Here is a 25,751-nt window from a genome sequence, read left to right on the forward strand (position 1 = left end):
AGCCTACCCCTCCCACCCCTGTGCACCTTGCGGTTCCACCCTGGCTAATACGCCAGATCCCATTGAAGCAGCACCACAAGCCCGGCAGTGTGCAAGTAGCCCAGACAGGGGCCACACCATTCCACAGTGAGTCCTGCTCCTGGGAGAGGGGAAGATAAGGTACACAGCAGTCTGACTGTGGCCCCAACAGTGGGCTGGGGGCAGACATGGGGTCTGACTGTGACCCCGCCCACCAGCACAAGTTACTCTGGACAACACAGGGGAAGTGCCCTGCAGTTGGGAGCCACCACAGGGACTACCTAAAATGACGAAATGGAAGAACTCTCCTCAAAAGAAACTCAAGGAAGTAGCGACAGTAACAAATTGATCAAAAACAACTTAAGCAATATAACAGAACAAGAATTTAGAATAATAGTCATAAAATTAATTGCTGGTCTTGAAAAAAGCATAGAGGACAGCAGAGAATCTATTGCTACAGAGATCAAGGGACTACGAAATAGTCATGAGGAGCTAAAAAATGCTATAAATGAGGTACAAAATAGAATGGAGGTGGCCATAGCACGGATTGAAGAGGCAGAAGAGAGAATAGGTGAGTTAGAAGATACAATTAATGGAAAAAGAGGAAGCTGAGAAAAAGAGGGATAAAAATTCCAGGAGTATGAGGGGAGAATTAGAGAACAAAGTGATGCAATCAAACTGAACAATATCTGTATCATAGGAATTCCAGAAGAGGAAGAGAGAAAGAAAGGGGTGAAGGTGTAACTGAACAAATCATAGCTGAGAACCTCCCTGATCTGGGGAAGGAAAAAGGCAATGAAATCCAAGAGGCACAGAGAAATCCCTTCAGACATAACTTGAATTGATCTTCTGCACAACATATCATACCAAACCTGGCAAAATACAAGGATAAAGAGAAAAATCTGAGAGCAGCTAGGGGTAAACAGGCTCTAACTTACAAAGGGAGACTCATGAGACTAGGGGCAGACCTATCTACTGAAACTTGGCAGGCCAGAAAGGAATGGCAGGAAATCTTCAATGTGTTGAACAGAAAAAATATGCAGCCGAGAATCCTTTATCCAGCAAGTCTGTCATTCAAAATAGAAGGAGAGATAAAGGTCTTCCCAAACAAACAAAAACTGAAGGAATTCATCACGACTAAACCAGCCCTACAAGAGACCCTAAGGGGGATTCTGTGAGTGAAATGTTGCAAGGACCACAAAGTATCAGACAGAACTACAAGCATGAAACATACAGACATCACGATGACTCTAAACCCATATCTTCTATAATAACACTGAATGTAAATGGACTAAATGCTCCAACCAAAAAACATAGAGTATCAGAATGGATAAAAAAAAAAAAAAAAAAAAAAAAAAAAAAAAAAAAAAAAAAAAAAAAAAAAAAAAAAAAACCAAGACCCATGTTTGCTGTCTGGAAGAGACTCATTTTAGACCTGAGGACATCATCAGATTGAAAGTGAGGGGATGGAGAACTATCATGCTACTGGAAGTCAAAAGAAAGCTGGAATAGCCATACTTATATCAGACAAACTAGACTTTAAATTAAAGGCTGTAACAAGAGATGAAGAAGGACATTATATAATAATTACAGGATCTATCCATCAGGAAGAGCTAACAATTATAAAAGTCTATGCACCGAATACAGGAGCCCCAAATATATAAAACAATTAATCACAAACATAAGCAACCTTATTGATAAGAATGTGGTAATTGCAGGGGACTTTAATACTCCACTTATAACAATGGATAGATCATTTAGACATGAGATCAATAAATAAACAAGGGCCCTGAATGACACATTGGATCAGATGGATTTGACAGATATATTTACAACTCTGCATCCCAAAGCAACAGAATATACTTTCTTCTCGAGTGCACATGGAACATTCTCCAAGATAGATCACATACTGGGTCACAAAACAGCCCTTCATTAGTATACAAAAACTGAGATCATACCATGCACACTTTCAGACCACAATGCTATGAAGCTTGAAATCAACCACAGGAAAAATTCTGGAAAACCTCTAAAAGCATAGAGGTTAAAGAACACCCTAGTAAAGAATGAATGGGCCAACCAGGCAATTAGAGAAGAAATTAAAAAATATATGGAAACAAACGAAAATGAAAATACAACAATCCAAACGCTTTGGGATGCAGCGAAGGCAGTCCTGAGAGGAAAATACATCGCAATCCAGGCCTATCTCAAGAAACAAGAAAAATCCCAAATACAAAATCTAACAGCACACCTAAAGGAAATAGAAGCAGAACAGCAAAGACACCCCAAACCCAGAAGAAGAAGAGAAATAATAAAGATCAGAGCAGAAAAAAAACAACAGAGAATCTAAAAAAAACTGTAGAGCAGATCAACGAAACCAAGAGTTGGTTTTTTGAAAAAATTAACAAAATTGATAAACCCTTAGCCAGGCTCTTCAGAAAGCAAAGGGAGAGGACCCAAATATATAAAATCATGAATGAAAATGGAATTATTACAACCAATCCCTCAGAAATACAAGCTATTATCAGGGAGTACTATGAAAAATTATATGCCAACAAACTGGACAACCTGGAAGAAATGGACAAATTCCTATGCACGCACCCACTTCCAAAACTCAAACATGAATAGAAAACTTAAGCAGAAATAGAAAACTTAAACAGCAAAGATTGTTATCAAAAATCTCCCAACAAATAAGAGTCCAGGACCAGATGTCTTTCCTGGGGAGTTCTGCCAGACGTTTAAAGCAGATAAGATCTCTCCTTCTCAAGTTCTTCCAAAAAATAGAAAGGGAAGGAAACCTTCCAGACTCATTCTATGAAGCCAGCAATACTTTTATTCCCAAACCAGACAGACACCCAGCAAAAAAAGAGAGCTACAGGCCAATATCCCTGATGAATATGGGTGCAAAAATTCTCAACAAGATACTAGCAAATCGAATTCAACAGCATATAAAAAGAATTATTCACCATGATCAAGTGGGATTCATTCCTGGGATGCAGGGCTGGTTCAACATTTGCAAATCAATCAATGTGATATATCACATTAATAAAAGAAAAAAACCATATGATCCTGTCAAATGATTCAGAAAAGGCATTTGACAAAATTCAGCATCCTTCCTTAATAAAAACCCTTGAGAAAGTCGGGATAGAAGGAATATACTTAAACATCATAAAAGCCATTTATGAAAAGCCTGCAGCTAATATCATCCTCAATGGGGAAAAACTGAGAGCTTTCCCCCTGAGATCAGGAACACGACAGGGATGTCCACTCTCACTACTGTTTTTTAACATAGTGATGTAAGTTCTAACATCAGCAATCAGACAACAAAAGGATATCAAAGGCATCAAAATTGGCAAAGATGAAGTTAAGCTTTCACTTTTTGCAGATGACATATTATACATGGAAAACAGGAAAGACCCCACCAAAAGTCTGCTAGAACTAATACAAGTATTCAGCAAAGTCGCAGGATACAAAATCAAGGTACAGAAATCAGTTGCATTCTTATACACTAACAATGAAGCAACAGAAAGACAAATAAAGAAACTGATCCCATTCACAATTGCACCAAGAAGCATAAAATACCTAGGAATAAACCTAACCAAAGATGTAAAAGATCTGTATGCTGAAAACTATAGAAAGCTTATGAAGGTAATTGAAGAAGATATAAAGAAATGGAAAGACATTCCCTGCTCATGGATTGGAAGAATAAATATTGTCAAAATGTCAATACTACCCAAAGCTATCTACACATTCAATGCAATCCCAATCAAAATTGCACCAGCATTCTTCTCGAAGCTAGAACAAGCAATCCTAAAATTTGTATGGAACCACAAAAGACCCCAAAATAGTCAAAGTAATATTGAAGAAGACCAAAGCGGGAGGTATCACAATCCCAGACTTTAGCCTCTACTACAAAGCTGTAATCATCAAGACAGAATTGTATTGGCACGAAAACAGACACATAGACTAATGGAATAGAATAGAAATCCCAGAACTAGACCCACAAAAGTATGGCCAACTAATCTTTGACAAAGCAGGAAAGAATATCCAATGGAAAAAAGAAAGTCTCTTCAACAAATGGTGCTGGGAGAACTGGACAGCAACATGCAGAAGATTGAAACTAGACCACTTTCTTACACCATTCACAAAAATAAACTCAAAATGGATAAAGGACCTGAATGTGAGACAGGACACCATCAAAACCCTAGAGGAGAAAGCAGGAAAAAACCTCTCTGACCTCAGCCGCAGCAATCTCTTACTCGACACATCACCAAAGGCAAGGGAATTAAAAGCAAAAATGAACTATTTGGACCTCATGAAGATAAAAAGCTTCTGCACTGCAAAGGAAACAATCAACACAACTAAAAGGCAACCGACAGAATAGGAAAAGATAATTGCAAATGACATATCAGACAAAGGGCTAGTATCCAAAATCTATAAAGAACTCACCAAACTCCACACCCGAGAAACAAATAATGCAGTGAAGAAATGAGCAGACAACATGAATAGGTACTTCTCTAAAGAAGACATCCAGGTGGCCAACAGGCACATGAAAAGATGCTCAATGTCGCTCCTCATCAGGGAAATACAAATCAAAACCACACTCAGATATCACCTCACGCCAGTCAGAGTGGCTAAAATGAACAAATCAGTAGACTATAGATGCTGGGGAGGATGTGGAGATATGGGAACCCTCTTGCACTCTTGGTGGGAATGCAAACTGGTGCAGCCACTCTGGAAAACGGTGTGAAGGTTCCTCAAAAAATTAAAAATAGATCTATCCTATGAGCCAGCAATAGCACTGCTAGGAATTGACCCAAGGGATACAGGAGTGCTGATGCATAGGGGCACTTGTACCCCAATGTTTATAGCAGCACTTTCAACAATAGCCAAATTATGGAAAGAGCCTCAATATCCATCAACTGATGAATGGATAAAAAAAAAATGTGGTTTATATACACAATGGAATACTACTTAGCAATGAGAAAGAATGAAATATGGCCGTTTGTAGCAACCTGGATGGAACTGGAGAGTGTTATGCTAAGTGAAATAAGCCATACAGAGAAAGACAGACACCATATGTTTTCACTCTTATGCGGATCCTGAGAAACTTAACAGAAGACCATGGGGGAGGGGAAGGAAAAAAAAAAAGAGAGGGAGGGAGCCAAACCATAAGAGGCTCTTAAAAACTGAGAACAAACTGAGGGTTTGGGAGGGTTTGGGAGAAAAAACTGATGGGGAGTGGGAGGGAGGAGAAGGTGGGTGATGGGTATTGAGGAGGCCACCTATTAGCAAGAGCATGGGGTATTGTATGGAAACCAATTTGACAATAAATTTCATATTAAAAAAAATTAAACTAAAAAGGAAGAAAAAAAACCTTGGCCTCTGTGCTTAGTGTATGTATTAGCTTTCTACTGCTGCCATAACAAATTACCACAAATTTACCATGTACAGCTTTCCAGTTCTGCAGATAAGAGGTCTACTTTGGCCTGACTAGATTCTCTGCTCCAGCCTTCACAAGCCAAAATTAAGGTATACACCATGTGAGTTCTTATCCATAGCTCTGGGACGGGTCTGCTTCCAAGCTCATTAAGATCCATAGCAGAACCTAGTTTCTTGCAGTTGTAGAACCAAGGTTTCAGGTTCCTTGCTGGCTGTCAAGTGGGTCCAACTTTAGTACCCAGAGGTATCTCTCTGGTCCTTGTATATAGGCCTCTATGTCCCAGAACTATGTTTGATATTTCCCTCATGATAATAGTATCCCTGGTTTAATTTCTACTGATCCCTACCCCTTCAGTCAGAAGAAGCTCTTCATGTTTAAGGGCTCAAGTGATTAGATTGAATCATCCTGGATAATATCTTCATTTTAGGTTCCACAGCCTTAAATAAATCTGCAAAGTCCCTTCTTCTACGTAAGAGAACATATTCACAGATTTGAAGGATTAGGGCATGCACACATTTATGGGGCATTATTTGGCCTATAGTACATTCTTGCTTTCTGCCCTGGGGCATCTCTGAGCTGGTGTAAAAGGCTAGCTCTAGATGTTCTTTCATGGTGTTAAACAAATTCTCTCATATTCTTCCTTGCTGGTCCAACACCTTTATAATCCACTCTTGAATGTACTCCCCCAGGTTTTACAGTTCTTCCTTACTCAAGCTGCACTCTTAGATGACCTTGATTATTTGATAACAAATGATACAAAGACGAACCATGGGGGGAACAAGGAATTCTACAGGAACCCACTTGGAACTCAGGCATGTGTGACCTGGAGATATGAAGGTTTTAATGCTCCATGGAGCAACCATTAACCAGTAAAAAAATGCCTCTTACTTCTTTTAGACAGCCAATTCTGTGCATCATTCTTCCCATTTCTTTGGAATTTCTCTAAGAAATAAGCCCAAGTTTTCCATAGCGGTGATCGTTTTAAAAGTACCTATTTGTATAGCTTTTGCACTATTCCAAATTTCCCACATATAGTCTCCAGATCACTACCCAATATGAACTGCTTGCACAAATCCCTTGTCTCAGTCTCTGTTTTGGGAAATATGAAGTGATCTGTCAAAGTAAAGTATGAGGGAGGAATTCTAAAACAGATTCACCCACCAGCCAGATATGATAAGGACCCCATTATTGGTGATAAGTGGGGTGATGATTACCCTGACACGCAGTAGCACCACAATTTCTAAGAGTCTCACTGGCAGTGACAGGAATGAATTATAAATAGAAGATCAAATATTGCCTTACATAGCAGCTGTAGTTCTTATACAATATGGAACAATAGTAATTATAAAGATTGTACTGTTGGGTGACATATTTAAGCCTTAAAAAAAAGAAAATAATAAACTCAGGTTAGCCAATAATCAACTCAAGGTGTACTGTGTAGGTCAGAAGACCAAAGAGATCTATGTCAATTACCTGTCTTAATCTTGCAATGAAAAAAAGAAATACTCAGAACTTTTGAGGCTGTTAGATATAGAACCCAAATTGATGAAGATACCAAGGTACTTTAAAATCATCATGTCCCACATTTAGTGGGAACCTATGGAGTCCAAATAATGAAAAAAGTTCTGGCCCAAATTTATCTTACAGTTGATCTAGGACATCCAGGATCTACCCAGAAGCTATTCCATGGCCCATCAAAACACAATTGGGATGTATATACTGAGTATCTGGCAGAACTCTGATATGCATTTGTGGAGGAAAAGTGATTAAAATAAGAGTTAAGAGGAAGTTCCCAAAATGCCCTATTTTCTAGCCAAAATAGAGAGAGGGAGAGGGGGAGAGAGAGAGAGAAAGAAAGAAAAGCAAGAACAAATTCCCAGAGAAACTTCAGAGATTTGTGCCACAATTAAAGACTTAAAATATATGGTGGCAGTGATTCCCATCTTAAACCATTTGTCTAAATAATAAACAAACAAACATACTGTGGGAGTTTGCAGCTATTAATCTGGCAAATGCATTCTTCTCATTTCCTATCAGAGGAAGGGTCAAAAGTCTTCTTTTATGCATGAAGAACAGCAATTTACATTCACTGTTGACCACAGAACTATGTTCACCCTCTTTCAGGATCCTTAATCATCTCACGTTTGCAGAAGAACCACATGCAGAAGGTCATTCATATGTTTAGTAAATATAAGCATATCAAATACAAACATTCTATACTAATATGTATATTTTTTTAAATTTTAAAATTATTTGCAAGACTGACATTATTGGGACCATTTTGGTAGTGCTATAACTCTAGGTGAAGTTTAGAACTGAATTAATTTTTGTCTAAATGTTTTTATTTAAAAAATAATTGAGTGCTAAACACTGCCACAATTTTACATTCCATTTATTTTCTATGGACTTCTCAAATTCTGTGTTACTTTCCCTTTTTAAAAAACGTTTATTTATTTTATGAGGGAGGGAGAGACGGAGAGACGGAGAGACGGAGAGAGAGAGAGAGAGAGAGAGGGAGCATGCGCATGCATGAGCAGGGAAGGGACATAGAGACAGAGGGAGAAAGAGAATCTCAAGTAGGCTCCATGCTCAGCACAGAGCCTGATGCAGGGCTCGATTTCACAACTGCAAGGTCACAATATGAGCCACTATCAAGAGATGAACACTTGGAGGAGCCAAGATGGCAGAACAGCATGGAAGTTTTTTTGTGTGTGTCTCAGGTGCATGAAATACAGCCAAACCAACACTAAATCATCCTGCACAACTAGAAAACTGATCTGAGGATTAACATAACAACCTGCACAACCTGAACCACAGAATTCAGCAGGCATGATGTGTGGAGAAGTGAAGGGGGGAGAGAGAAGCTGTGGAGGGCAGGGAGCTGCTTCTGCATGTGGATGAGACAGACGGGTGAAGGGCAGAATATGGGAAAAGGATGCCCCCCCCCACAAGCAGCTGGAGAAAAAGTGGAAGAGTGGAAACAGCCACAGGGACTGAAATAAATGGGGAGAAAGAGAAAGGAGGGGGTTTAAATTCCATTAGGACTCTATAAACGGGGGGAGTGCAGAGTCTGAAAATCTGCAGCTCGACACCTGGCAGTGCTGTAGTGAGAACGGTGAATCCCAAGGACCAGAGTGAAGTCTGGAGGTTGTTGGGCCACACAGGGAGAGTCAGTTCTCTTGCTGGGAGGACATCTGGTAGAGGCTGTGTGGCCCCCCAACAGGTAACAACACCAGTGGACCTGGGAGAAAAACCACATTCGCTGGTGTTGGAACAAAGTCCCTGGGGGTGAAGCCTGGTGCCAGATGTGTGTTGTGATTTTCCGCAATCCCTGAAACGCTGCTGCTATATGGTCACGTGAACTTTATCTGGGCCAGGCTGGCACCCAGCCACAGTCTCTAGGCATTTGAAGCAACACGGACCTGCAAACAATCCTAAGTGCTGCCAGCACCTGGCCATTGTTTGATGAGACCATCCCACAGAAGGCAGAATGAGTAAAAGTCACAGTCCCTCAGAAATAAGGGTTCAGGAAAAACAGCAACATCTGACATAAAACTCAGGAGGGAGGTTCTGCCTCGGTCTTGGTCACAGAAAGTGTAAAAGCGGGGAGTGGATGGAAGCCGAAGAAAAAATGACAGGTGTGTGATTGCTGATCGGGGAGAACAGTGTTCCGATACTAGGCACTGAGTAGCTGGGTGAGGCAGTTTTCACCGCTCCTGCCCATGCGCATAAACACCTACAAGCGCCACAACAATCCACCCCAGTAAGCTAAGCAGTGCCATCTAGTGCAGAATGGAGCCATTAGACTAAGCCTCACCGAACTGGCCAACCTCGCTCTTCAGGGACACAAGTCACTCCGACTGCTTACTTTATGGACTATTAAGCACTTCATAGTTTGACCTCTAAGGGAAAACAAAGTAATTCCAGTCGTATTTTAGTATGTTTGCCAGTCCATCTATTCAATTTCTTTCTTTTTTTTTTCTTTTTTGTTACTTTTCTTTTTCTTAAATACAGAAAGAGAAAAACTCATTTTTCTTTTAAATTTTTATTAAAATATGTCTCTTTATTTTCCTACATATGATGTTTGTTTTCTGTAAATTTTTTCAACCTCTATTTTACTTCCACCATTTCACTTTAGTCTACTTCAGTGTAATCATTTTTCCAAATTTTCACATGATTTACTTTTTGTTTTCTTTCCCCTTTTTTCTCTAATCTGTCAAGCCCTTTCCAACACCCAGACAAAAACACACCTAGGATCTAGCAACATTTATTCAAGTGTTCTATGTGTGTGTTTTTGTCTCCAAGTTTTTAATTTTAATATTATTTTAATTTTAATTTCTTTAATTTTCATTTTTTTTACCTCATTAATTCCTTTTCTCCCTTCAGAATGACAAAACGAAGGAATTCACCTCAAAAGAAAGAGCAGGAAGAAACCACAGACAGGAACTTAAGCAACAGATACAAGCAAGATGTCTGAACAAGAATTTAGAATCACAATATTAAAAATACTACCTGGAGTTGACAATAGCTTAGAATCCCTTTCTGTGGAGATAAAAGAAGTAACTGTCAGTCAGGATGAAATTAAAAAATGTTATAATTGAGCTGCAATCTCAAATGACTGCCATGGTGGCAAGGATGGATGAGGCAGAACAGAGAATCAGCAAAACAGAGGACAAACTTATGGAGCATAATGAGGCAGAAAAAAAGAGGGATATTGAGGCAAAAGAGCACAATTTAAGATTTAGAGAAATCAGTGACTCATTAAAAAAAGAACAACATCAGAATCATAGATAGTCCCAGATGATGAAGAGAGAGAAATAGGAGTAGAAGGGTTATGTGAGCAAATCATAGCGGAAAACTATCCTAACCTGGGGGAAGACACAGACATCAAAATCTAGGAAGCACAAAGGACTTCATTAGATTAAGCAAAAACCGACCATCAACAAGGCATACTATAGTCAAAATACTCAGGCAAGGAGAGAATCATGAAAGCAGCAAGGGGAAAAAAGTCATTAACCTACAAGGGAAGACAGATCAGGTTTGCAGCAGACCTATCCACAGAAACTTGGCAGGCCAGAAAGGAGTGGCAGGATATATTCAATGTGCTGAATCAGAAAACTATGCAGCCAAGAATTCTTTATCCAGCAAGGCTGTCATTCAAAATAGAAGGAGAGATTAAAAGTTTCCCAGACAAACAAAGATTAAAGGAGTTTATGACCACTAAACCAGACCTGCAAGAAATTCTAAGGGGGACTCTCTAAGGGGAGAAAAGATGGGAAAAAAAACAAAAAAACAAAAAACAAATAAATAAAGGCAAAAGCAACAAAGACAGAAAGGCAGAGAACACCACTAGAAACTCCAACTCTACAAGCATCATAACAGCAATAAATTCATATCTTTCAGTACTCACTCTAAATGTCCATGGACTAAATGCTCCAATCAAAAGACATAGGGTAACACAATGGATAAGAAACCAAGATCCATCTATATGCTGTTTACAAGAGAACCACTTTGGACCTAAAGACGCCTTCAGATTGAAAGTAAGGGGAATGGAGGGGAACCCAGGAAGATGGTGGCGTAGGAGGACACTGGGCTCACCGCGCGTCCTGCTGATCACTTAGATTCCACCTACACCTGCCTAACTAACCCAGAAAACCACCAGAGGATTAGCAGAACGGAGTCTCCAGAGCCAAGTGCAGACGAGAGGCCCACGGAAGTGAGTAGGAAGGGTGGAGAGGTGGTGCATGCTGCATGGACTGGCGGGAGGGAGCCGGGGCAGAGGGGCAGCCTGCCGGCCAAGCAGAGCCCCCCGAGTCTGGCTGGCAAAAGCTGAGGGGCCAGACGGAGTGTGTTCCGACAGCAAGCGGGCTTAGCATCTGGGAGGTCATAAGTTAACAGCTCTGCTTGGAAAGCGGGAAGGCTGGAGGACAAAGGGAGGGAGAGTTGCTGAGCCCCGGGACGACAGAGCTGTTTGGCGGTGAACAAAGGCGCTCACCAGCGCCATCTCCGTCGCCCATCCTCCAGCCAAAATCCCAAAGGGAACCAGTTCCTGCCAGGGAACTTGCTTGCTCTGCGCAAATACCCAACCCTGTGCTTCTGTGGAGCCACCCCTCCGGCAGCGGGTCTGACTCCCTCCCACTGCCACAGGGCCCCTCCTGAAGTGGATCACCTAAGGAGAAGCCAGCTAAGCCTGCCCCTCCTGCCCCCGTGCACCTTGCCTACCCACCCCAGCTAATATGCCAGAACCCCAGCACCACAAGCCTGGCAGTGTGCAAGTAGCCCAGACGGGCCACGCAACCCCACAGTGAATCCCGTCCCCAGGAGAGGGGAAGAGAAGGCAAACACCAGTTTGACTGTGGCCCCAGCGGTGAGCTGAGGGCAGACATCAGGTCTGACTGTGGCTCTCCCCACCAACTCCAGTTATACACCACAGCACAGGGGAAGTGCCCTATGGGTCCGCACCACTCCAGGGACTATCCAAAATGACCAAACGGAAGAATTCCCCTCAGAAGAATCTCCAGGAAATAACAACAGCTAATGAACTGATCAAAAAAGGATTTAAATAATATAACAGAAAGTGAATTTAGAATAATAGTCATGAAATTAATTGCTGGGCTTGGAAACAGTATAGAGGACAGCAGAGAATCTCTTCCTACAGAGATCAAGGGACTAAGGAACAGTCACGAGGAGCTGAAAAACGCTTTAAACGAAATGCAAAACAAAGTGGAAACAACGACGGCTCGGATTGAAGAGGCAGAGAAGAGAATAGGTGAACTAGAAGATAAAGTTATGGAAAAAGAGGAAGCTGAGAAAAAGAGAGATAAAAAAATCCAGGAGTATGAGGGGAAAATTAGAGAACTAAGTGACACACTAAAAATAAATAATATACGCATAATTGGTATCCCAGAGGAGGAAGAGAGAGGGAAAGGTGCTGAAGGGGTACTTGAAGAAATAATAGCTGAGAACTTCCCTGAACTGGGGAAGGAAAACAGCATTGAAATCCAAGAGGCACAGAGAACTCCCTTCAGACGTAACTTGAATCAATCTTCTGCATGACATATCATAGTGAAACTGGCAAAATACAAGGATAAAGAGAAAATTCTGAAAGCAGCAAGGGATAAACGTGCCCTCACATTTAAAGGGAGACCTATAAGACTCGTGACTGATCTCTCTTTTGAAACTTGGCAGGCCAGAAAGGATTGGCACGATATCTTTAATGTGCTGAACAGGAAAAATATGCAGCCGAGAATCCTTTATCCAGCAAGTCTGTCATTTAGAATAGAAGGAGAGATAAAGATCTTCCCAAACAAACAAAAACTGAAGGAATTTGTCACCACTAAACCAGCCCTACAAGAGATCCTAAGGGGGATCCTGTGAGACAAAGTACCAGAGACATCACTACAAGCATAAATCACAGACATCACAATGACTCTAAACCCGTATCTTTCTATAACACTGAATGTAAATGGATGAAATGCACCAACCAAAAGACATAGGGTATCAGAATGGATAAAAAAACAAGACCCATCTATTTGCTGTCTACAAGAGACTCATTTTAGACCTGAGGACACCTTCAGATTGAAAGTGAGGGGATGGAGAACTATTTATCATGCTACTGGAAGCCAAAAGAAAGCGGGAGTAGCCATACTTATATCAGACAAACTAGACTTTAAATTAAAGGCTGTAACAAGAGATGAAGAAGGGCATTATATAATAATTACAGAGTCTATCCACCAGGAAGAGCTAACAATTATAAATGTCTATGCGCTGAATACTGGAGCGCCCAAATATATAAGACAATTACTCATAAACATAAGCAACCTTATTGATAAGAATGTGGTAATTGCAGGGGACTTTAACACCCCACTTACAGAAATGGATAGATCATCTAGACACATGGTCAATAAAGAAACACGGGCCCTGAATGATACATTGGATCAGATGGACTTGACAGATATATTTAGAACTCTGCATCCCAAAGCAACAGAATATACTTTCTTCTCGAGTGCACATGGAACATTCTCCAAGATAGATCATATACTGGGTCACAAAACAGCCCTACATAAGTATACAAGAATTGAAATTATACCATGCATACTTTCAGACCACAATGCTATGAAGCTTGAAATCAACCACAGGAAAAAGTCTGGAAAACCTCCAAAAGCAGGGAGGTTAAAGAACACCCTACTAACGAATGAGTGGGTCAACCAGGCAATGAGAAAAGAAATTAAAAAATATATGGAAACAAACGAAAATGAAAATACAACAATCCAAACGCTTTGGGATGCAGCGAAGGCAGTCCTGAGAGGAAAATACATCGCAATCCAGGCCTATCTCAAGAAACAAGAAAAATCCCAACTACAAAATCTAACAGCACACCTAAAGGAAATAGAAGCAGAACAGCAAAGACACCCCAAACCCAGAAGAAGAAGAGAAATAATAAAGATCAGAGTAGAAATAAACAATATAGAATCTAAAAAAACTGTAGAGCAGATCAACGAAACCAAGAGTTGTTTTTTTGAAAAAATAAAATTGATAAACCTCTAGCCAGGCTTCTTAAAAAGAAAATGGAGATGACCCAAATAGATAAAATCATGAATGAAAATGGAATTATTACAACCAATCCCTCAGAGATACAACCAATTATCAGGGAATACTGTGAAAAATTATATGCCAACAAACTGGACAACCTGGAAGAAATGGACAAATTCCTAAACACCCACACGCTTCCAAAACTCAATCAGGAGGAAATAGAAAGCTTGAACAGACCCATAACCAGCGAAGAAATTGAATCAGTTATCAAAAATCTCCCAACAAATAAGAGTCCAGGACCAAATGGCTTCCCAGGGGAGTTCTACCAGATGTTTAAAGCAGAGATAATATCTATCCTTCTCAAGCTATTCCAAGAAATAGAAAGGGAAGGAAAACTTCCAGACTCATTCTATGAAGCCAGTGTTACTTTGATTCCTAAACCAGACAGAGACCCAGTAAAAAAAGAGAGCTACAGGCCAATATCCCTGATGAATATAGATGCAAAAATTCTCAATAAGATACTAGCAAATCGAATTCAACAGCATATAAAAAGAATTATTCACCATGATCAAGTGGGATTCATTCCTGGGATGCAGGGCTGGTTCAACATTCGCAAATCAATCAACATGATACATCACATTAATAAAAGAAAAGATAAGAACCATATGATCCTGTCAATCGATGCAGAAAAGGCCTTTGACAAAATCTAGCACCGTTTCTTAATAAAAACCCTTGAGAAAGTCAGGATAGAAGGAACATACTTAAACATCATAAAAGCCATGTATGAAAAGCCCACAGCTAACATTATCCTCAATGGGGAAAAACAGAGCTTTTTCCCTGAGATCAGGAACACGACAGGGATGCCCACTCTCACCGCTGTTGTTTAACAGTGTGTTGGAAATTCTAGCATCAGCAATCAGACAACAAAAGGAAATCAAAGGCATCAAAATTGGCAAAGATGAAGTCAAGCTTTCGCTTTTTGCAGATGACATGATATTATACATGGAAAATCTGATAGACTCCACCAAAAGTCTGCTAGAACTGATACATGAATTCAGCAAAGTTGTAGGATACAAAATCAATGTACAGAAATCAGTTGCATTCTTATACACTAACAATGAAGCAACAGAAAGACAAATAAAGAAATTGATCCCATTCACAATTGCACCAAGAAGCATAAAATACCTAGGAATAAATCTAACCAAAGATGTAAAAGATCTGTATGCTGAAAACTATAGAAAGCTTATGCAGGTAATTGAAGAAGATATAAAGAAATGGAAAGACATTCCCTGCTCATGGATTGGAAGAATAAATATTGTCAAAATGTCAATACTACCCAAAGCTATCTACACATTCAATGCAATCCCAATCAAAATTGCACCAGCATTCTTCTCGAAAGTACAACAAGCAATCCTAAAATTCATATGGAACCACAAAAGGCCCCGAATAGCCAAAGTAATTTTGAAGAAGAAGACCAAAGCAGGAGGCATCACAATCCCAGACTTTAGCCTCTACTACAAAGCTGTCATCATCAAGACAGCATGGTATTGGCACAAAAACAGACACACAGACCAATGGAATAGAATAGAAACCCCAGAACTAGACCCACAAACGTATGGCCAACTAATCTTTGACAAAGCAGGAAAGAACATCCAATGGAAAAAAGACAGTCTCTTTTATCAAATGGTGCTGGGAGAACTGGACAACAACATGCAGAAGGTTGAAACTAGACCACTTTCTCACACCATTCACAAAAATAAACTCAAAATGGATAAAGGACCTGAATGTGAGACAGGAAACCATCAAAACCCTAGAGGAGAAAGCAGGAAAAGACCTCTCTGACCTCAGCCGCAGCAATTTCTTACTTGACACATCCCCAAGGGCAAGGGAATTAAAAGCAAAAATGAACTACTGGGACCTTATGAAGATAAAAAGCTTCTGCACAGCAAAGGAAACAACCAACAAAACTAAAAGGTAACCAACGGAATGCGAAAAGATATTTGCAAATGACATATAGGACAAAGGGCTAGTATCCAAAATCTATAAAGAGCTCTCCAAACTCCACACCCGAAAAACAAATAACCCAGTGAAGAAATGGGAAGAACACATGAATAGACACTTCTCTAAAGAAGACATCCAGATGGCCAACAGGCACATGAAAAGATGCTCAATGTCGCTCCTCATCAGGGAAATACAAATCAAAACCACACTCAGATATCACCTCACGCCAGTCAGAGTGGCCAAAATGAACAAATCAGGAGACTATAGATGCTGGCGAGGATGTGGAGAAACAGGAACCCTCTTGCACTCTTGGTGGGAATGCAAATTGGTGCAGCCACTCTGGAAAGCAGTATGGAGGCTCTGCAGAAAATTAAAAATAGACCTACCCTATGACCCAGCAATAGCACTGCTAGGAATTTACCCAAGAGATACAGGAATACTGATGCATAGGGGCACTTGTACCCCAATGTTTATAGCAGCACTCTCAACAATAGCCAAATTATGGAAAGAGCCTAAATGTCCATCAACTGATGAATGGATAAAGAAATTGTGGTTTATATACACAATGGAGTACTACATGGCAATGAGAAAGAATGAAATATGGCCCTTTGTAGCAACGTGGATGGAACTGGAGAGTGTGATGCTAAGTGAAATAAGCCATACAGAGAAAGACAGAGACCATATGTTTTCACTCTTACGTGGATCCTGAGAAACTTAACAGAAACTCATGGAGGAGGGGAAGGAAAAAAAAAAAAAAAGAGGTTAGAATGGGAGAGAGCCAAAGCATAAGAGACTGTTAAAAACTGAGAACAAACTGAGGGTTGATGGGGGGTGGGAGGGAGGGGAGGGTGGGTGATCGGTATTGAGGAGGGCACCTTTTGGGATGAGCACTGGGTGTTGTATGGAAACCAATTTGACAATAAATTTCATATATTGGAAAAAAAATAAATGAAATAAAGCATTAAAAAAAAAAGAAAGGGAAATGGAGAACCATCTATCATGCTAATGGTCAACAAAAGAAAGCAGGAATAGCCATATTTATGTCAGACAATCTAGACTTTAAAATACTGTATCAAGAGATGATGAAGGCCATTATATCGTAATTAAGGGGTCTATCCATCAAGAAGACCTAACAATTGTAAGCATTTATGCACCAAATACGGAACCACCCAAATATATACATGAATTAATCACAAACATAAAGAAACTCTTTGATAATGATACCATAATAGTAGGGGACTTCAATACCCCACTCACAGCAATGGACACATCATCCAACTAGAAAATCAACAAGGAAACAATGGCTTTGAATGACACACTGGACCAGATGGACTTAACAGATATATTCAGAACAGTTAATCCTAAAGCAGTGGAATATACATTCTTCTCCAGTGCACATGGAACGTTCTCCAGAATAGATCCCATACTGGGACACAAATCAGCCCTCAACAAGTACAAAAAGATCGAGATCACACCATGCATGTTTTCAGACCACAATGCTATGAAACTCAAAATCAACCACAAGAAAAAAATTTGGAAAGGTAACAAATATTTGGAGACCAAAGAACATCCTACTAAAGAATGAATGAGCTAACCAAGAAGGTAAGGAGGAAATTAAAAAGTACATGGAAGACAATGAAATGATAACACCACAGCCCAAAACTTCTGGGATGCAAGAAAGGCAGTCATAAGAGGGAAGTACATAGCAATCCAGGCCTTCCTAAAGAAGGAAGAAAGATCTCAGATACATAACCTAACCTTATGCCTTAAAAGAGCTGGAAAAAGGAACAGCAAATAAAACCCAAAACCAGTAGAAGACAGGAAATAATAAAGATTAGAACAGAAATTAGTGCTATCAAAACCAAAAACAAAAAAAACAAAACAAAACAAAAAACCCACAAAAAAAAAAAAAAAAAAAAAAAAAAACCACCATGAAACAGATCAATGAAACCCGGAGCTGGTTCTTTGAAAGAATTAACACAATTGATAAAACCACTAGCCAGTTTGGTCAAAAAGAAGAAGGAAAGGGGCCAAATAAGTAAAATCAAGAAAGAAGGAGGAGAGATCACAACCAACACCACAAAATAGAAACTGTAAAAAGAATATTATGAGCAATTATACACCAATAAATTGGGCAATCTGGAAGAAATGGACAAATTCCTAGAAACATATACACTACCAAAAATGAAACAGGAAGAAATAGAAAAGTTGAACAGACCCATAGCCAGTAAAGAAATCAAATTAGTAATCAAAAATCTCCCCAAAAGCAAGAGGCCAGGGCCGGATGGCTTTCCAGGGGAATTCTACCAAACATTTAAAGAAGAGTTAACACCTATTCTCTTGAAGCTGTTCCAAAAATAGAAATGGAATGAAAACTTCCAAACTCTTTCTATGAAGCCAGCATTACCTTGATTCCAAAACCAGACAGAGACCCCACTCAAAAGGAGAACTGTAGACCAATTTCCCTGATGAATATGGATGCAAAAATCCTCAACATGATATTAGCCAACCGCATCCAACCATACATTAAAAAAATTATTCACCACAACCAAGTGGAATTTATACCTGTGATGCAGGGATGGTTCAATATCCGTAAGACAATCAAGGTGATTCATCACATCAATAAAAGAAAGGACAAGAACCACATGATCCTCTCAATAGATGCAGAGAAAGCATTTGACAAAATACAGAATCCTTTCGTGATAAAAACCCTCAAGAAAGTAGGGATATGAGGATCATACCTTGAGATCATAAAAGTCATATATGAAACACACAACACTAATATCATCTTCAATGGGGAAAAAGTTAGAGCTTTCCCCCTAAGGTGAGGAACAAGACAGGCATGTCCACTCTCCCAACTGTTATACAACATAGTATAACCTCTGCAATCAGACAACACCAAAGAATAAAAGGCATCCAAATCAGCCAGGAGGACGTCAAACTTTCACTCTTCACAGAAGACATGATATTCTATATGGAAAACCCAAAAGATTCCACCAAAAAACTGCTAGAACTGATTCATGAATTCAGCAATGTTGTAGGATATAAAATCAATGCACAGAAATCGGTTGCATTCCTATACACCAACAATGAAGCAACAGAAAGAGAAATCAAGGAATTAATCCTATCTATAATTGCACGAAAAACCATAAATACCTAGGGATAAATCCAACCAAAGAGGTAAAAAATCTATACACTGAAAACTATAGAGCTTATGAAAGAAATGAAGACACACACAAACACACAAAAGGAAAACTATTCCATACTCCTGAATCGGAAGAACAAATATTGTTCAAATGTCAATACTACCCAAAGCAATCTACATATTCCATGCAATCCCAATCAAAATAACACCAGCATTCTTCACAGAGCTAGAACAAATAATCCTAAAATTTGTCTGCAACCACAAAAGACCCCAAATAGCCAAAGCAATCTTGAAAAAGAAAATCAAAGCAGCAAGCATCACAATCCCAGACTTCAAGCTGTACTACCAAGCTGTAATCATCAAGATAGTATGGTACTGGCACAAAAACAGATACTCGGATCAATGTAACAGAATAGAGAACCCAGAAATGGATCCACAAATGTATGGCTAACTAATCTTTGACAAGGCAGGAAAAGAATATCCAATGGAATAAAGACAGTCTCTTCAGCAAGTGGTGCTGGGAAAACTGGACAGTGACATGCAGAAAAATGAACCTGGACCACTTTCTCACACCGGACACAAAAATAAACTCAAAATAATGAAATACCTAAATCTAAGACAGGAAGCCATCCAAATTCTTGAGGAGAAAGCAAGCAAAAACCTCTTTGACCTTGGCCGCAGCAACTGCTTACTCAACATGTCCCCAGGGCAAGGGTAACAAAAGCAAAAATGAACTATTGGGACCTCATCAAAGTAAAAAGCTTCTGCACAGCAAAGGAAACATTCAGCAAAAGTAAAAGGCAACCAACGGAATGGGAGAAGATTTTTGCAAACGACATATCAGATAAAGGGTTAGTATCCAAAATCTGTAAAGAACTCATCAAACTCAACACCCAAAAAAACACATAATCCAGTGAATAATTGGGCAAAAGGCATGAATTGACACTTCTCCAAAGAAGACATTCAGATGGCCAACCAACACATGAAAAAATGCTGAACATCACTCATTGTCAGGGAGATACAAATCAAAACCACAATGAGATACCACCTCACACCTGTCAGAATGGCTCACATTAACAACTCAGGCAACAACAGATGTTGGCAAGGATGTGGAGAAAGAGGATCTCTTTTGCATTACTGGTGGGATGCAAACTGGTGTAGCCACTTTGGAAAACGGTATGGAGGTTCCTCAAAAAACTAAAAATAGTACTACCCTAAAACCCAACGATTGCACTACTAGGTATTTATCCAAGGGATACAGGTATGCTGTTTCAAAGGGACACATGCACCCCAACGTTTAAAGCAGCACTATTGACGATAGCCAAAGTATGAAAAGAGCCCAAATGTCCATCAACGGATGAATGGATAAAGAAGATGTAGTACACATATACAATGGAGCATTACTCAGCAATCAAAAAGAATGAAATGTTGCCATTTGCAACTACGTAAGAATGAAATGTTGCCATTTGCAACTACGTGAACAGAACTAGAGGATATTATGCTAAATGAAATTAGTCGGTCAGTGAAAGATAAATATCACATGACTTCACTCATATGATGACTTTAAGATATTTCACAGATGAACATAAGGGAAGGGAAGCAAAAGTAATATAAAAACAGGAAGGGGGACAAAACATAAGACCCTCTTAAATATGGAGTAACAGACAGAGGGTTACTGGAGGGGTTGTGGGACGGGGGATGGGCTAAATGGGTAAGTGGCATTAAGGAATCTGGTCCTGAAATCATTGTTGTACTATATGCTAACTAATTTGGATATAAATTTAAAAAATAAAATTAAAAAAAAGAGGTGGACACTTAACCAACTAGCCATCCAGCACCCCTGTTCTTTATTTTTAATACAATTTTTGTTCAGTTAAGATAAAATTTTGCATACAGATTTCTCAGTTGCTCGCTTAATTATATTTAAAATAAGCTTTTATTCACCTTAAAAATTGCAACCAAAAATATAAATCTTTTTGACTATTTACTTTCCCATCACTATTACTTGCAGCATAATGCCAGCAAAATATTCCTTTTTGGCCTATATTAGATCGTAAAATGAACTCTGAATCTTATGCTTGTAAGTGAATGTATATAAATATTTGAAATGAATGTCTTCAATGGATTCTGCAAGACAAGATCCCGACCCTTGACTCTCAATTAATTAGTATAAAGAAAGAAAATCTAGACAAACAGCCTCCCTATTCATTTGATAGCTAATTAAAATGCATACTCTGTAGAAGTCACTTGACTCTCAATTACAATTAAATATGCAAGGTTATCAGAACATTGCAAGCAGAAAGCTGAAAGTAATCTTCCCCGTTAGAGAGAACACATCAAGGATGGTTCTGTGCAGTAAGAAGAGGTTTCATGTATCACAGCTAGCTGTGTTGTTCATTGACTGTTCCCACAGGGCAATAGAAACAATAATATCACTGCTGATCCTAGGATCCCATCAGCTGTAGTAGGCTCAAGGTCAAAACCTAGTGAACTGTTAAAATTGTTTGTGGACCCCTCAAATATCAACTAGAATGGTCTAAAAAAATAGCTGTCAAGATTTGCCTGTTGCTCTAATGGTGTTAGGTTAATTTTGTCATAAAATTAATGATGCACTTAAAATGAAGAGATTTATGGTATCTGTGAGCACTTCTAATCGAGTTAACCCAACAGAGTAGCTTACAATTCACACAACTCCAAAAAAAGAATGATTAATAAGGTGCCAAAATTGTACCCTCCCTTTTTGACTGAAATCTTCAATAGGCTATTAAAATAATTACCTCATTCTTACTTCAAGTATTGTTTTCTTTAAACCAGAATCCATATTTTTTCATAAGATGACAGTGTTTTTCATGAATTCTAAGCCCATGTTCATATATTAATTTATGAGTAAAAGCCTTTTTGAGCCCTAGAAGAAAACCTTACTATATATGTATAATTAAAACATGGTCCCCTTACTTATTTAGTTTCTATTCTGAAAATGTAGGATGCTTTAATTGGGCATCACCAGTTGAATTTTAAAAAGGCATTCATGCATTAAGTCAAATACTGAAGAGATATTGATAAAAATGCCTGTACCTAAAATGCTAAATATCCTGCATATTTCAGTGGGACTATTATGACAGGGATGAAGAACAGGCCCACTCTGCTCCATTTGATGGCTATATCTGAGACAGAAATGGCAGCTGGAAGATTGTAACAAGACCTGGTTAAATGTGTGTCATTTCTTCTTTACAAAAATCACTTTCATGCCACTAGATTTATGAGGTGCCAGCTTCCCATTATAGAGCTTTTGGCTGAGATGGGAGATAGTTATCACTATATCCAGTTCACTGTGTGGCAAGAAGGAAGTGCCAAATTTGATTCATCTTCCAGTACAGATTTCAACAAAAGAATGGTCAGTTTTGTATCATTGAAACAACTGGAAAAATCTGGCAATTCATATTTAAAATTTAAAAAGACAGTTTCACTCCTGAAACCAGTACTATACTATATGTTAACTACCTTGAAATTAAATTTTTAAAAATTAACTAATTAAAAAATAAAAAGACATGTCCTCTACATATCCAAACTCTACGCAATAAGATGAAGAATTTCAGACTTTAGACCCTTATAATTGGACAGGGCTCTATAATTAAGCCAATAGCATCTGTTGACCATTAAGTATAAGGCCTTTGTTTTTTCTCGTATTTTAACTGACTATAATTAATAAATATAATTTCTGATTAATAGAACTTTTGTTTTTAAAGTGCTATCTGTATGAAATGAATCTTAAATCCACTGTTACATCTTTCTGCATTTGTATTAATATTAAAGTGTATTTGTGACATATGCAATGTAACTAAATTTAAAATTGTTTTCTTTCACCTGGGTTTGGGGATTGAGTCATGGATGTTAAATCATGGATCGTCATTTCAATGATTCCTTGAAATCCTAGTTTTGCCTTTGAAGGTGGTATCAGAGCACCGCATGGACAAATATGGCAGTTGCTTGTTCTAAAAGCAGCCCCAATGTCTCAGAGCTATGCTCAAACAGTGCAACATAATGCATGCGATACTAAGTTTAGCCCTGAGTACACGTTTTTTATCCATACAAACTCCCAGAGTTATTCATCTCATGGATTTCTTTTCACTGCATGAGGTAACATATACATTAACTGCATGTTAACACGTATAAACTGTGAATTAGCTAAAATGGCTCTTTTCAGGTATCCAGGGAATTATTTCAAGAATTTAGTGTTTCTGTGTATTCGGGAACACATTATAGGCATGATATTCCAAATTTCACAAGGCATGTCCAATGTACCTATCCATCTCTTTTGCGCTGAAATGAGGCCTAACTTACAATGGTTTCCAAAATAGCTAGGCAATTTGTTCAGATACTATCAACAAAGTTGTGTGTGAAGGGTCACATTTCCCCTACGTTTTGAGTAAGCCTTTGTGTTGAAAATTTTTCTTAGTATTATAAGATAACCTGAGATTTCTTTTTTTCATTTTTAAGTTTTTATCTAAATTCCAGTTAGTTAACATTCAGTGTAATATTAATCTCAGATATACAATATAGTGATTCAGCGCTTCCATACATCACCTGGTGTTCATCACAAGTGCACTCCTTAATCTCCATGAGCTCTTTAACCCATTACCCCACCCACCGCCTCTCTGGTAACCATCAGTTTGTTCTAATTAACAGTCTGTTTCTTAACCCGGATCAACACTAAACCATCCTGCACACCTAGAAAACTGATCTGAGGATTAACACAACAATCTGTACAACAACCTGAACCACAGAACTCGGCAAGTACATGGTGCAGAGAAGCTGTGGAGGACAGGGAGCTGTTTCTGCTTGAGGAGAGAGGATGGAGACAGGGGGAGAGTATGGGAAAAGCACCCACCCCAAAAGCAGCTGCACTGAATGTGGAAAAGTGGAAACAGCCGCAGGGACTGAACTGAAAGGGAGAAAGGAGAAGGGAGAAAGGAGAAAGGAGAAAGGAGAAAGGAGAGGGTTTAAATTACATTAAAACTCTATTAATGGGGAGGGGGCGGGGAACAGAGTCTGAAACTCTGCACATCAATTACCTGGCGTTGCTCTGGTGAGAAGGGTGAATCTCCAGGAGCAGAGAGCATGGTCTAAGGGGTCCGCAGGCCACACACGATGTGGTGGTCCCCCTGCTGGACAACATCTCCCAGTGGACCGCGGAAAACGAGCACATTCACTGGTGCTGGAACAAGGACGTTAAGGGTGAAGCCTGGCGCCAGATGTGTGCTGTCATTTTCCATAATCCCTGAAATGCTGCTGCTACACTATCTCGCAAACTTTTTCTGGGGCCGGCTAGCACCCGGCCGCAGTCTCAGGGCACCGGCAGCAGCACAGTCCAGCGAACCTTGCTGGGTGCCGCCAGCACCGGCCATTGCTCAGTGAGACCCTTCCCCAGAGGATCTGAGCGGGTCAAAGCCGCAGTCCCTCAGAAGTGAGGTGTCGGGAAACACAGCCGCATCTGAGATGAAACTCAGGAGACAGGCGCTGCCTAGCAGCCTGACGGCCTGGTCACGGACAGTGTCAAAGCGGGGAGTAGATGGAAACCAGCAAAAAAGGAGGGGTATTTGATTGCTGGTCAGGGAGAGCACAGAGTTCCAATACTGGAGACCGGGTATCTGGGAGACGCCATTTTCATCCCTCCCGCGCATGCGCAGACACGCCTACACGTGCTGTAACAATCTACCCCAGTACGCTAAGCGGCGCCATCTAGTGGAGAACAGAGCCATTACACTAAACCCCGCCCAACTGGGCCAACAGCCTTCCAGGCAAACACCAGAAGTCTCTCCGCCTGCTTAGTTTGAGGACTACAAAGTGCTTCATAGCTTGACTTCCACGGGAAATCAGACATAACTGCAATCGTATTTCATTCTGTTCGTCTGTTCACTGGTCCTTAACATTCAATTTTTTCTCTTTTACTTTTCTTATTCCTGAATACATAAAGAGAAAAAATTTATTTCTATTTTCGGTTTTTATTAAAAAAGATTTGTCTTTAATTTTTTCTACTATATTTTTTACTTTTTTTGTAAATTTTTAAAATTCTATTTTACTTTCATCATTTCATTTTATTCTATTTTATTAGAGGAATCTTTCAAATTTTCAAACCTTTTCCTTTTTTTCCTGTTTTTTTTTCTTTTCATCTTTTTTCTTTGTATTTTCTTATCTTTCCATTTTTTCTCTAATCTATCAAGCTTCTTTCAACAACCAAACCAAAACACACCTAGGATCTAGCTTCCTTTATTTGATTTCTTTGAGTTGTTTTTAATTTTTTAATTAATTTTTTTTTTTACTTTATTAATTCCTTTTCTTCCTTCAAAAGGACAAAACGGAGGAATTCACCCCAAAAGAAAGAACAGGAAGACATGACAGCCCGGGACTTAAGCAACACAGATACAAGCAAGATGTCTGAACCAGAATTTAGAATCGTGATAATAATGAAAATAGATTAGAATCCCTTTCTAATCATGAAAATGATTAGAATCCCTTTCTGTGGACATGAAAGAAGTAAAAACTAGTCAGGTTGAAATAAAAAATGCTATAACTGAGCTGCAATCTCAAATGGATGCCACGGAGGCAAGGACGGTT

General features: G+C 39.4%; 1 long non-coding RNA gene across 1 annotated transcript in view; it reads right to left on the bottom strand.

The window, feature by feature from the left end:
- Window positions 1–24,941, bottom strand: part of LOC132673490 (uncharacterized) — a 44,673-nt gene extending 19,732 nt beyond the window's left edge. Inside the window, exon 1 of the long non-coding RNA XR_013557323.2 lies at window positions 24,209–24,941. This is a non-coding gene — a long non-coding RNA (uncharacterized LOC132673490). The remainder of the gene's footprint in view (window positions 1–24,208) is intronic.
- Window positions 24,942–25,751: the final 810 nt, after the last annotated feature.

Source organism: Panthera onca, chromosome C1 (assembly GCF_046562875.1).
Source record: "Panthera onca isolate mPanOnc1 chromosome C1, mPanOnc1 haplotype 2, whole genome shotgun sequence".
Taxonomy (NCBI): Eukaryota; Metazoa; Chordata; class Mammalia; order Carnivora; family Felidae; genus Panthera; species Panthera onca.